Source organism: Coregonus clupeaformis, unplaced genomic scaffold (assembly GCF_020615455.1).
Source record: "Coregonus clupeaformis isolate EN_2021a unplaced genomic scaffold, ASM2061545v1 scaf0401, whole genome shotgun sequence".
Taxonomy (NCBI): Eukaryota; Metazoa; Chordata; class Actinopteri; order Salmoniformes; family Salmonidae; genus Coregonus; species Coregonus clupeaformis.
In genome coordinates, this window is record NW_025533856.1 from 147350 (window position 1) to 159495 (window position 12146).

Consider the following 12146-nt stretch of genomic DNA (forward strand, 5'->3'; position numbering starts at 1 on the left):
TAAATCATATTAAAAAAAAACTTGTGTAGACAGATACATAATATTTGCAATATTAAACACAAGGATCTTAAGTGGAAAACAATGAGTTGTCAGGGAGACTACAACTAAAGGATGGTGCTGGTGACTCTAGGGCTGCTGTCAGTACGACAGAATGGTGTTCAATGTTTAATTCAACGGAAACGGTACTGTACTGAACGACCAGCTAAAGAACGGTGTGATTATGGTGGCCCAAAACGGGAGCAAACGTACCTCAAAGGCTGTTGAAGAATGTTGGGCACCGTTTTGGGGAAACGTGTCGTTCAGTACAAACCGTCACGCAACATAACAAACATTGAATCGAACTGAACGCACCCCTGGTCTTAGTTATTAGTCCCAGCTCAGATGTCACCCATGTGGATAACTACGTCAGATGAGCTGTTAGAGGGTGACGTGTGCTCAAGGAGCCCCTCCTCCATCCTGATGACTCTGTGGCTCAACTGATCTCTGCGGATGTTCCAGAGCATCTGAGACCCCAGGATCATGGACTCGAGAGCAACAGCTACCCTCTCTGGCTGATGCTCCGCCATGGCCTCAATGGTGATGATGGTGTGACTGTTGTTCACATTACACCCAGGGACACAACCAGGGCGTGTTCTCCTGTTGTTGTTGTTGTTGTTGTTCTGACCCGGTCCTGTTGGGTGAACTCTGGCCCTGAGTCTGAAGTGGTTCCTGACCTCCCAGACGACCACAGCCCACAGCAGCAAACACAGCACAAACACAAATATCTGCAGGACCAGAAGAGTCTTTGGGGCCTCCAGGATGTAGGCAGTCTCTGTCCTGGTGTAGAGTCGACCTTTGACCTCCTCCTGACTCTGGCAGGTGTACCGACCAGCGTCTGAAGGTACAGCACTCGCTATCAACAAGTCCTGGCCACACATCCGGTACCTGTCTCTCAGCTGGAGGGGCTGCCTAGCAAAGTGCCAGGACACCTGTGCCAGGTTGGATGCTGGTTGGCACGGCAGGTGGATGGAGCTCCCAACAATGAATGGGAATGGAACTGGCTCCACAGGGACTGGAAACAACACATGCACAATGGGGGGGGAAGAGTCAGTGACCGAATGTTTGCCCTTAACTTGGCCTGTAGCCTACTTCATGTTGGTACTTGCTGAACTTTGTGCTGCCGAACATCACAATATTTCACTAGTTGAGAAATAAACCTACCTGATCGGGGGCACATTGAGGCATCCACATGTATAAGGCTTTGGTACATGTTCCTGAAAGATAAAGCAAGAACTCCTGTTAGCCAAAGGACATTTGAAATCATATTTGTTCCAATTGTACATGCAGACAGTTGTTATTCTAGAGTGAAAGTGCTGTAGAGTTTAGTAGGATCCTACCTGGAGTCAGTGGGTGAGTTGGAGACAGACGAACAGGTAGCTGAGGTGGTCTGCCAGGCACAGTAGGGATCTCTGGCCAGGATACAGTCCAGACAGGACCCATACCGACCACAGTCCCTAACCGGAATCTGGACCACTCCAGACTCTGAGCCGGCATAGAGCTGTCCCTAGAGAAAAAACACACACTGATTATTAAACCACCAGTGTTAGCTTCTCATAAACTCATAACAACGTTTTGCACTAAATGTGTGGTCCTCTGTAGCTCAGCTGGTAGAGCACGGCGCTTGTAATGCTAAGGTAGTGGGTTCGATCCCCGGGACCACCCACACACAAAAAAAAAATTATGCACGCATGATTGTAAGTCGCTTTGGATAAAAGCGTCTGCTAAATGGCATATTATTATTATATTATTATTACTGCGGAGAGACGCAGCACTTTGATAGGCTCCGGAGTCTGGAAGATCCGGATCTCCTCGACGATGACCGTGTCACCACCAGCGTACCGCACAACCTTCTGCACCTTGCCTTCCTCTGTCAGGGAGCAGGGCACTTCAGTTACTCTCTAGTGCCAACAGTGACATTGAGGGATTTTTCTTTGTCAGAATAAAATTCTCATATATACACACACAGTACATGAATACACATATATAGAGAGTAATCACTGCCACAAGCACAGAACAATGTGTGTATTGGGATGATCAAGGTCTGTGAATAGTCAGTACCTGTTCCAATAAACATAACGTGGTAGATTTCTCCATCCACGGCCTTGACTCTGTCCACCACAATCACTGAGAACTTGGCTCCCCTCTGCAGCACCAGTGGACCCCCGGTCAGCGGAGGCACTGCCCCCTCCATGAGTGGCCGGTCACGGACGAACTGCAGGGTCTTGTCAGGGAGGTCCAGCGAGTGCTCCATCCCGAGGTCCCGCGCAGCATTGTTCATACACTTTAACAACAACATGACCAGAGAGTTGATGAGACGTTTGAACTATGAGAGATAGGTCAAATATACTGTAGGTGTATAATTATGATGGAAGTACTCTTGAAACTACGGTTGTGTCCCAAATGGCACCCTGTTCCCTATATAGTGACTACTTTTACCAGGGCTCGTAAGGTTTTGTTCAAAAGTAGTACACTTTGTACAGTAGGGAACAGGGTACCATTTGGGATTGTGTTTTGGACAATAATTGTGCACTGTAGAGGAACATAGATACAATACTGTTACATGACACTTATGTCTGGAAGAAGTTAATCAATGAGAATTTAATTAAATAATCCATAAATCATGTTAGTACTCACCGCTCCAGGTCGTGGGACAGGCTCCTGTTCAGTGTGGGTAACCCACCTTGTTTTTGACTCCATTGTCACCGGAGTCAGATACCTATGCTCAGCGAAGACTTTCCCAATGTCAGCCACGCTGAACGCACACACAGTAGAGAGGTCCGATGTGGTCCTATAATCATCAAAACACTTTTCATTATTTCAATATCACTTCAGAATCTCTCTCATAGAATGCTCATATTTGAGTTTCCCACAACTGATAATTATTTTACAGATTTGACAGTATAGAATTTCTGACTGTACTAATAAAGAAATGGTAGAACTCACGTCTGCGGGCTGAAAACAGCGTAAAACACGCTCTTCCTCCAATCCTGGTCTTTCAGGAGGAAGAATGAATGATGGCTGGCAGGCTAGGTTCCAAGGGCACCGGGCAGTCCAGACGGGCCTTCAGGTAGGACGTCCACTTCTGCTGCAGGGTTCTCAGGCCGCCCATATCCCCCTGCACACCAACCAACCACAGGGAGGGAGACATGCTCGGTGTCAGTGGAGCCCACAGAATTAGGAATTAGAACACTAGAATGGACATGAACGTTCTTTAAATTGAATATGATCTCTGCGGTGGAGCCAACACATTTATATTACATTCTTATTCAACTGTCACGTCAGATGATGACTTTTAGAGCATTTTATACAAGTGTACCTTGCAGACCCGCGCCACACGAGACACCCTGATCTGGTCTGGCAGGTTAAACTCCATGGCCTCCTCACTAAAGAACATATAGACTTTATCGTCGTCCCCATTGAGGTTGTTAATGCTCTCGGGGGACGAAGTCCAACTGTACGAAGAAGGGCTCTGTAAAAGACACAGTTCAGTTTTCTCAATGAGATTGAAAACACAGACATAATGCCACTTGGGATCCATCATTTAAGGCATATTGAATAAAGAAAGACATTTAAAACGGTTATATCTCTCTGTGGAATGTCCATATTCAGGTGTCTGTTTAGTTATGCATCAATAAATGTTTCAACACATTGTCACAGTATTCTGTAGTTGACAGTGAGTACTACATTTAAAACAGAGGGGTAGGAGTTTACTGTTAAGCCAGGAATGTCTGCGTTCGGGTCCTCATAGCCGGGAAGGAATGACGCTGGAACACCTGCTCAGTACCCAGGAAGTTGACCTCTGTGGCTGAATAAAGTTCTGTCCCTGATAGATGAGGAACAATGACAGTCATCAGAACTGAAATAATCAATCTCTAAAGACTGTAAAGAATTGAATTAAGTTAATCAGTAATGTATTTTAGATCACTAACACAACTTTCAGTGTGGGTCCAATTGTTTTCAACACTTTATTTATGGTTGTTTCATTTCTAATAGTGGGTGCACTACTCCGTCCTCGTGGGGAGGTACTGTAGATGTCAGAAAGCAGCCGTACTCACCAACCATGACCGAGGTTGACCTCTGGAAGGGGCCAAAGGGAACTTTCCCTCGTCCATCTTCCCTTCTCCCTGTTATATCTAGCCTAGTTGTAGAAGAACGGACATCTGCACAGTTTCACATTGAACATCACTCTGTCGTTTAATGACATGTGCCACGCATTCTGACAACCCATTCATCCGTAACGCAGCACACTGTCGTAAACCATAACAACGTTACAGTACGACGTACAGCACGTCGTACCATACATAACATTTCCCCCCCCTTTCCAAAACCAGGGACTGGTACCATATATAAAATGTCCATAGGGCAAGAACCTAGAGTGATACCTGTAAGAAATAAACATTAACCCTTAAACGGATGGACTCTCCAAACTAGCCAGTTCAGTCCATTAACCTGGAGGTTGACTAAGACACCTAACGGAGCCTAAGAATGAAAAGAGGTTAAGTAGTCCCCCAGATAAGCAGGGCGAGTTCGTGCCCGCATAGGCCTTTCTTCCACCGCCACCGCTTGTGGCTCTGGCCCTTGGGGAACCCACAGAGGCTGGGGCTCAGGTGGTAGTGGTGGAGGAGGTCCATCCGGTGGCGTTCTCTGGCCTGCATGTCTGTTTTGTGTGCCTTCGTGTTCCTTGAGGGGCAGGGACTTTTCTGAGGCGGCTGGCGTGCCAGCGTGATCCATTGCTCATCATGAATGTGGCGGGCCCCAGTTGTCGACTGACCTGCAAGGGGTCCGACCAGAATGAGGCCATTTTGTTGCACCGCTGAGGCCGTCGGGCTCGGACCCAGTCTGACACTTGAATGATCGACTTCTTCACCCTGTGTGCCTTGTCAAAACGCTGTTTCATTGCTCTTTGGTGCCTGGTCACTGCCTGCTGTTCTTGGGTGCGCCTAGTCGCCGGTTCTGCTACTCTCTGTGTTCTGAGTCTGTCCAGTGGCAGTTCCATCTCACGACCTAGCATGAGGGATGCCGGGGAGACCTGTGTTGTTGTGTGTTTGCTTGCTCTGTAGTGCATTAGCGTTTGATTCAAAGCAGTTTGGAACGTGCACCCCTGGACCAGGTGCGCTCTGATGCCGTTCTTCAGCGTTTGGTTGAAGCGTTCCACCCCTCCGTTAGCTTGTGGGTTGTAGTAGGCCGTGCGGATGTGTTTGATTCCCTTGTTGCTGAGATATGAGGAGAACTCGGCAGAGGTTAGCTGGGGGCCCATTGTCCGTGGTAAGGGTGAGGGGTAGGCCCCACCTTGTGAACAGGCTGTCTAGGATGTCCACGATGGCCTGTGCTGTGACAGTTCCGACAGGAACCACTTCTGGCCACTTAGAGTGGAGGTCATACACCACCACCAGGAAGCGCTGATGGTGAGGGACTGCGTGTCCATGGATCTCGCCACAGATGTCCAGTTGGATGTGCTCCCAGGGGTGGGACGGCCATGCGAGAGGCTGCAGGGGGGTGGGGCGGACTGTCCTGTTTTCCCACTGAGGAGGCATGCAGCACAATCCCTGACCAGGGCTTCAATGTCGTGGTCGATGCCTGGCCACCACACAAGGTCTCGACATCGGCTGTTTGACCTTGACTATGCCCAAGTGACCCTCGTGCGCCATGGATAGAACACGCGCACGCAGGCCACTCGGGACCACAGTGCAAAACCCTCGAGAGACACAGACTTCTTGCCAGCAAGAAAGTTCGGTGCTTCACTCTGGCGAAAGTCGCCAGCTCTTCCGGCACATGTGCTGGCCATCCAGTGCGTATGTAGGTGCGCAGGGTAGACAGTGTGGGATCCTGTTCCGATGCTTGCTTCAGCTCCTCCAGTGAGACGACTGACTGAAGAGGAGCGTAGAGCATTTGTACAAGCTCTGTTTCGTTGTCGTCTGGCAAGACGGTCGGAGTAGGAGCGTCAAAGGAGCGTGAGAGGAGGTCTGCCACCACGTTATCCCTCTCCCGGAGTGAACTTCAGCTGATAGTCATACTGTCTGAGGCGGTCGGCCCATCTGTGCAGCCGAAGTGGCTTGTGGCCAGTTCCTGATGCTGACAGTAGCGTTGTGAGGGACTGGTGGTCGGTTCGGAGTGTGAACAGACGGCCATATAGGTAGAGGTGCCACCTTTCGCACGCCCAGACACAGGCCAGTGCTTCTCGTTCGCCCACAGAGTACCGTTGTTCTGTGGGGCTCAGGGCCCTTGAGGCGAGGCGACGGGCCTCTCAATGCCATTCTGCAGCTGTGAGAGGACAGCTCCTAGTGCTCCAGCTGAGGCGTCACATGTGACAATGGTGTGGCAGACGGGGTCAAAGTGAGCCAAGACTGGGGCTGTGGTGAGCTGGCTCTTCAGTGAGCGGACCGCGTCTGAGCAGGCTGCCGTCCAGGCCCATGGCTCATCCTTCTTGAGGAGCTGGCGAAGGGGCGCTGTGGTCTGAGAGTAGTGGGGCAGAAACCGGAGGTAGTAAGCTGTCATGCCCAAGAATGAGGCCACCTGAGAGGCTGAGGTCGGTTCCGGGATCCGGTGGACGGCTTCAATGTTCGACATGAGTGGGGCAATGCCTTTGGCCGACAGGCGGAAGCCCACAAACTCGACGGCTGGAGCTGCAAAGGTGCACTTTCCACCGTTCAGGGTCAGGTTGTTCCGCAGTAGAGCACTGAATACTCTGTGGAGTCGATAATCATGGATGTGGAGGTCAGGGCCGTGGACCACGATGTCGTCCAGATAGACCGCCACCCCAGGTATTCCAGCGAGGATGGTGCTCATCACCTTCTGGAAGCAGCTGGGGGCGGAGCTAAGTCCAAAAGGCATGCGTGTATATCTGAACACGCCAGCATGTGTGACAAAGGCCGTGAGGTCTCTGCTAGCTGCATGGAGGGGTACCTGAAGATAACCCTGACGAAGGTCAAGCTTCGTGAAGATCGTGGAGCCATGGAATTGTGCGGTCAGCTCCTCAGCTGTAGGCAAGGGGTACTTATCCGGGACAACGGCCTTGTTCACAGCACGGAGATCCACACAGGTCCGGATTCCACCAGACTTTTTGGTTGCAATGACCAAGTTTGAAATCCAGGGGCAGCGTTGACTGGCTCAATGATGCCTGCATCCAACTGTGACTGGAGATCTTTTGTGACATCATCACACAGTGCAAAGGGAATGCGCCGCAGGGGCTGCATGACTGGGGTCACTTCCGGATTCACTAGGGGCCTGTGAGTAAAGGCTGTGAGGCAGCCCAGTCCATCAAACAGAGTTGGCCAGTTCTGTTGCCATGTGCAGGTAACCTGGTAGATAGCTGACCCACTGTCATCGCTCAGTGTGAATCCCAAGCCTGTGAAGAGGTCGAGGCCCAGGAGGTTGGCACCCCGCTTTGCAACATGAAATGTGAATGATGGCAGATGTTTGGTGCCGTAGTGTACTGGGACCTGGAGGGTGCCTACAATGTCTATCTTAGATCTACCGTACCCACACAGGGCAGTGGAGGGCTGTTGGAGTGGTAGGTGACTGAAAAAAACTTGTAGTAAGTGGCAAGGTTGAGCAACGACACCGCAGCGCCAGTATCCAGCAGCAAAGGCAAACCCACCTCACCCAGCTGCACAGTGCATGTCCTGAATGACACATGGTTGGTGGAGACGGTTCGGATTTCCGTGTGTTCATGTTGAGAGTGAGATGAAACGAAGGGCCTGTTCTGGGTGGAGCTAGTAGCAGGGGCAGAAACGACACACTTTCGCAAAGTGATTGTATTTTGAACAGTTCTTGCATATTTTCCCACGGGCTGGGCAGTTTGAAGCCCTTGAATTGTGAGAGCTAGCCCCACAGTTGCCACAGCTAGTTCTGTTTGTTTGTCTGTGTGCCTGCTGCACGGGCATGTCGGTGTCTGTGTGCATGCAGCTATCGACGCTGGGAGGCGTGCGCAGCGCGTGATCGTGTAGTGCGCCTGCTCGGGCTGAAGCTGCTGTGTGAGAATGGCTGGGGGCCGAGTGTATGCTGCAGAGCTGTCTGTTAGCATAGAAGAGCATTCCAACGCCGCTTCAACCTGGAGTGCTATTTTAATAGCTCCATCTAGTTGTAAATTATCCGATTCCAAAAGCAGTTTCTCCCTTGTCTTTTCACATAACGTCCCCTCTATCAACTGATCCCTGATGATCTCGTCCTGAAGTGTCCCGTAGTTACAAGAGCTAGCCAAATCCCTCAGATTAGCCACGTAGCTTTGAATGGACTCACCCGGCCGTTGGTGTCTCTTCCGTAGCCGGTAGCGTCGGAGGAGCACTCGCTCTTTCCCGGCGAAGTGGTTCCGTAAGAGGCTGACTGCAGCAGTGAATGTAGGAGCCGATCCAAGCGCTCTGAAAATCCTCTGTCCCCTCTGTACCAAGGCAGTGACGGAGCAGTGCTGTCCTCCGCTTGTCGGAGATTGTAGAAAAGTCCATAGCTTCTAGATAAGTGTTAAAACTATCAAGCCAGTTATTCCACGGGACTGGAGGTTCGCCAGGCACAGCGAGGAATGGTGCTGGCGGTGGTAAACTGAATTCAGCCATCTTCGTCGCCAATGTTATATCTAGCCTAGTTGTAGAAGAACGGACATCTGCACAGTTTCACATTGAACATCACTCTGTCGTTTAATGACATGTGCCACGCATTCTGACAACCCATTCATCCGTAACGCAGCACACTGTCGTAAACCATAACAACGTACAGTACGACGTACAGCACGTCGTACCATACATAACACTCCCCTTCCAGGGTCAACGTTCCGCTTTGCGTAGGTCTGTTGGAGATCACAGTACATGTTTGGTTGTGATGTGTAGGTGTACATTTATAACCACTTTGAAAGGTAGTTGGGCCCCTCACAGAAAGACAGAGGGTAGGTGTGCTATGTGTGTGTGCAGTTAGTTCAGTGTAAACAACCAGGATATGACAACGGTCCACAGTCACATGATATGTAGTGTGAAACAACAGTAGAGATGTTCTGTCCTGACCAGGTTATACTAACCATATAGTCACATGTGGGGTTGTACGGCGTTGGTGCCACACACCAACATCCTGCCATCGCCGAGAGTCTCAAGTGTCTTGATGTAGTTTTGACATTCCATCTGGAATAGGATAAGATCGGGATGATGATGTGGTTTGTTTCTAAAACATCTATCGGTATATTGCTTCAGAGAGTTCTCTGTGAGGTGCGACGATCCATCATACAATCCACTTACTGAATTTTTCCCCTTGCTCTTGCAGGACGTTTCCTGCTCCTCTGAGACCTGCCAGTAGACCTGCGGCAACAGAAAGCTTCAAATTAACATACAGCAAGCATGCTCTAGAGACCAGACAATAATGTATGGCTGTATTGACATACAAGAGCTTGATTAGACTGGAATTCCTTACCCCAGCCTTTTTCGAGGAGATGTCCTCAAGGTCCAGGGCATATACAGCGTCTCTAGCACCAATGAAAAGGATACCTATGTCCTCTCTCAACATCAATGTTGAATAGTTCGAAATGCCATTCTCTCTGAAAATCTTACCATCTAAACAGAAAAACAATATGGTAACACTTTACCTAGAGTGGTTGTATGTAGCGTTCATAAAGCATGTGTTCACGACATAAAGAGGCATACTGCTCTATGTTTAAATAAATACTCTTTATGGGCCTAAATGCTTTTATATAGTCTTTATGAATGCTGTTACCAACAATATTAACTAGACTACACTCTTAGAAACACGGTTATATCTAAAAACCTGAAAGGGTTATTTGGCTGTCTCCCCATGGGAGAACCCTTTGAAGAACCCTTTTGGGTTCCAGATAGTTCCATGGAAACGCAGACACAGAGGCATCCACTGAGAGCGAATTCCCTACAGACAGCGACTCCAGCTACCATCGTACACAGACTGATGTTTTAGCCCGAAAGCAGTACAACAAGACTCCACGAAATAAAATAAACGATGTGGGAGAGGCAAGTGGTCAAAGAGTGGGTGAGGAACACAGGCCGTGTAGATCTGTTTAAATTATTTTGCAAGATTAAACTTAAGCACATATTTCTCAAAACACTGTTTCTGGCCTAGAAACCCAACAAAGAACTGTTACCCATTTTAAGCCCAAAAGCAAATTCTGTCCTAAAGTTAACAACTCCACGATTAATACCTGTTGTAGGTTAGTCGAATAAGAAGCCATGTCAGTATATACGAGAAAGACAAACCACATGAAGAACCTCACTAGGACATAAGAACAGGCACTTAATGAACTAATGAAAGATTCATCTTTGGTTATCAAATCTGCAGACAAACTGAGTGTTGATCCAACACAGGGGTTCCAAAGGGATATATGCTCTCATCTGGAGCAAGCCCTATTAAACAACTGTATCTCAATACCTGAATATGAATACCTTTGCTGTAAATGTGCCATACCTCCACGCCTGTAAATTATGCAGAAATTACACAAACCTAAAACACAAGGCAATTAATTATCCAGGCAGACCAGTGGTTGCAGGAATAGGCTCAATGCTAGAGCCAATTGTCGAACTTCGTAAACGTTTTATTAAATCTCATGTGCAAGCATTGCCATCATATGTGAAAGACTCAGTAGACTTCATTAACAAGATCTCACCAATATCGGGATTAACAGAAGACTGTATTTTTTTGGGGGGGGGGACCGAGATATTTGAGAGACCGAGATACTAACAAATACCCACCAACAAACTTTATTCTAGAGCTGGCTGAATATGTTTTTAGTATAACTATTTCAGGTTTGATGATGAATACTACCTCCAAACGAATGGAACATCGATGGGCTCCACATTCGCTCTGAGCTATGCTAACCTTTATGTGGGTCTTTTTGAAGAACGTTTTGTTAAAAATGAAAACGAAAATCCATTTTTGAATAAAGTCCTGAAGTGGTATCGATATATTGACGACATTTTTTGCATATGGGGAGGAACGGGAGAAGAGCTGTCAGACTTTATGTCATTACTCAATGACATTGACCCCAATCTGAAATTCACTATTGAATGTGACACTAAACGTGTTCATTACCTCAATATGTGGATTGAGAAATCAAATGGAACCCTGTTTACAACAGAAATACTATATTACAAGGGGACAGCTTCCACCCTGAGCCATTAAAAAGAGCACTTCCAAGAAGCCAGTTTTTCAGACTACGCCGTATTTGCCACTCCACAGAGGACTATCAAGAAAAAGCAGCGGAAATGCGCAATAGGTTTCTAAGAGGCTACTCTCCACAATGTGTGAATGAAGCTCTTAATTTGGTATTTGGGAAAACACGAGATGATCTGCTACAAAAAAAGACCCACTTAGAGCTAAAGAACATTCTGTAATGTTGACCACCACATATACTTTGAACTCGCGAAAAGTGGGAGATGCTGTCAAGAAACACTGGCATGTTTTATCATCGGACCCAGCTTCTGCCAGCTGAATTTAAGAATCCACCACTTATTGTATATAGGAGAGGTCGCTATTGACGCGATAAATTGGTCCATGCCAACTGCCAGCCACAAAAGGAAATCAGCCTGGCTCTTTTACGACCTCTTTCGAATGGTAGTTATAAATGCAGAGGTTGCGCACAGTGCAACAATATTATGAACTGTGAATATTTCTGCGACCCCACGTACAGGAAAACGGTTCCAAATAAATGACATTATTACGTGCTCCACCACCTATGTTATCTACATGATTAAATGTCCATGTGGGCTGTGTTATGTAGGTAAAACCTCTCGTTCTCTCAAACAGAGAATTAGTGAATATAAAAGTTCAATCAGGAGAAACGACAGGGATTATCCAGTCGCAGTGCATTTGAATGACCTAAACATGACATTTCTACCTTTAGATTTTGTGGCATAGAGAAAGTTAAGATATCAGACAGGGGAGGTGATATAAATAATACTCTGAGCAAAAGATAATGTTTTTGTTTTTTCAACCTCCAGACGTTATTTCCTAAAGGTCTTAATGATGAAATGCCAATGTATGTTATGTTGTTAATATGAACATGAATTAATGCCCCCATTTCAGATTCCACTGAAGTGTTTCTTGCGCTGTACCCAATGATTTATGAAAACTTGCTTAGTGGGTCGATGTCATCATTGTGGTTTTAC

General features: G+C 47.7%; 1 long non-coding RNA gene and 1 pseudogene across 1 annotated transcript; both read right to left on the minus strand.

Moving 5' to 3' along the window:
- Positions 1-1778: 1778 nt before the first annotated feature.
- On the minus strand, positions 1779-3577 carry LOC123484661 (annotated as a pseudogene).
- A 5526-nt stretch (positions 3578-9103) lies between these two features.
- On the minus strand, positions 9104-9468 carry LOC123484659. The gene is made up of 3 exons (XR_006658627.1): positions 9430-9468; positions 9258-9317; positions 9104-9143 (listed from the first exon to the last, which is right to left on the minus strand). It is a non-coding gene; the product is annotated as an uncharacterized LOC123484659 (long non-coding RNA).
- Positions 9469-12146: the final 2678 nt, after the last annotated feature.